General features: G+C 36.5%; 1 non-coding gene across 1 annotated transcript; it reads right to left on the reverse strand.

Moving 5' to 3' along the window:
* Positions 1-1359: 1359 nt before the first annotated feature.
* Positions 1360-1431, reverse strand: TRNAC-ACA (transfer RNA cysteine (anticodon ACA)). Its single transcript has one exon. It is a non-coding gene; the product is annotated as a tRNA-Cys (tRNA).
* Between the last annotated feature and the right edge of the window lie 879 nt (positions 1432-2310).

A 2310-nucleotide genomic window follows, 5' to 3' on the forward strand; every position in this document is an offset into this window, starting at 1 on the left:
GAATTTATTTTTTGGGGCTTCAATATCACTGAAGACAATGATTGTAGTCATGAGATTAAAAGACACTTACTCATTGGAAGGAAATTTATGACCAACCTAGACAGCATATTAAAAAGCAAAGACATTACTTTGCCTACAAAGGTCCGTCTAGTCAAGGCTATGTTTTTTCCAGTGGTCATGTATGAATGTGAGAGTTGGACTCTAAAGAAAGCTGACCATCGAAGAATTGATGCTTTTGAACTGTTGTGTTGAAGAAGACTCTTGAGAGTCCCTTGGACTGCAAGGAGATCCAACCAGTCCATCCTAAAGGAGACCAGTCCTGGGTGTTCATTGGAGGGACTGATGTTGGAGCTGGAACTCCAATCCTTTGGCCACCTCATGCGAAGAGCTGACTCATTTGAAAACACCCCGATGCTGTGAAAGGTTGAAGGCAGGAGGAGAAGGAGACAACAGAGGTTGAGATGGTTGGATGGTATCACTGACACAATGGACATGGGTTTGGGTGGACACTGGCAGTTGGTGATGAACAGGGAGGACTGGCGTGCTGCAGTTCATGGGGTCACAAAGAGTCAGACATGACTGAGCGACTGAAAGTGCAATTGTTTTGAATTCCCAATTGTATATTGTTTTCACCACAATGTAACACATATGAAAAATAGCTCTTAATGTGACACTAATACCAAAGGATTGTTCAGTTACACAGAGGTAAATATGCCTCCCCCAAGAAAAGCATACTGATGAAAGAATCTGATATTCTACCATAAAAGAGGCTGTGATATTCAAGTAATTCTGCCCAGGATCCTTTAATCCTGACAATGCCAAAGCAGAACTTCAGCATGGACTGACTGAATCAGAAAGGCTCTTTCTTGAAGAAGTTCTTATGCAATGGTTAATATGCTAGAATTTGTTCAGAAAATATAGATAAATGTGTCACACAGCTATCTATTTGAAAGGTCTTACTTAAAGCCATTTTTACTTATTTTTTATTTTTTTATCCTGTATGGCCATGTTGAGAAAGACCAGGAAAGTTGCACATTAATGGTCTAACTCTTTGACTTCAGGCATATTGGTCTTGGGCCCCTGGCCATTTTCTGACAAAGTAGTTACTCCAAGTAAGAAGAAACTAGGAGTTATACAACAGGCAGGATTTCATGTCCATCAGTTAATGAATCAAAAGGCACACCAGTTTAGTGAGGCACCCAGGAAAAGGATATGGCAGGGTGAAAGTGAAAGTGAAATAACTCAGCTCTGTCCAACTCTTTGTGACCCTATGGACTGCAGTCTACCAGGTTCTTCCATCCATGGGATTTTCCAGGCAAGAATACTGGAGTAGTTTGTCATTTCCTTCTCAAGGAGATCTTCCCAACCCAGGAATTGAACCTGGGTCTCCTGCATTGTAGGCAGACGCTTTACCATCTGAGCCACCAGGGAAGTCAATTCATTGGTTAATTCATGCTGCAGATTGTTTATGCTGACTTTTAGATTTTCACTTTCCACACTGAACTTTGGTACTATCCTTTGAAATTTGCATTCAGATAAAATTGGAAAACATTTATTGAACACAGTGCAACTCATTATGCAAATTGCTATAAATCTTTAAATTACTAGCCTATGGAGAGACAAAACTGAAAATTTATAGCAAGTTTCACTAATCAAATGTTATAGACTCTCCTGGTTTGACAAGTTAAACAGCTATAGAAAACAAAAACAATATATCTTGCTGGATCTCTTTTATAAATTTATTTCACATAGTTAATGAACATTGCTGTTCACATATAAGGCTATTTCCCCTCAGGAAATATGTAATTAAATGTAGTCTCTTTTGCTTTACATGTAGTTATATTTTTTAAAATGTTTTCTTTTGCCCTTTATACTTGGTTTTTTATTAAAATTAATCAGGCTTATATGCAAACATAGAGACTGGACTCATGTCATTTTCTGTATTGATCATGCCTTAAAAGAGAAACAATAATTTCAATAATAATATATTATAATTACTTTCTTTCATTGAACATCTAGTTCTAAAACGTTAACTCTTAACATTTTAAAAATTATTATTTACTGAAAACATTTGAAATTAATTATTTCAACTTCTCTTTCATTCATTTTGTGATTCAGTATTAGGAGCATTGCCTGCTTTGGCAGAAATTGGAGTATTAATGTATTAGCTAGAACTTAAGGGTGAGGGAAATTTTCACTATGAATCCTACTTTTAGTAATTATAAACTGATTATTTTGAATTTTTCCATGGAGATAAAACTTAAAATCTCAACTTGTGAGGGCAATTAAAACACTCTAGAAAATCCACCA

The sequence above is a fragment of the Muntiacus reevesi genome, chromosome 6, assembly GCF_963930625.1.
Source record: "Muntiacus reevesi chromosome 6, mMunRee1.1, whole genome shotgun sequence".
NCBI lineage: Eukaryota > Metazoa > Chordata > Mammalia > Artiodactyla > Cervidae > Muntiacus > Muntiacus reevesi.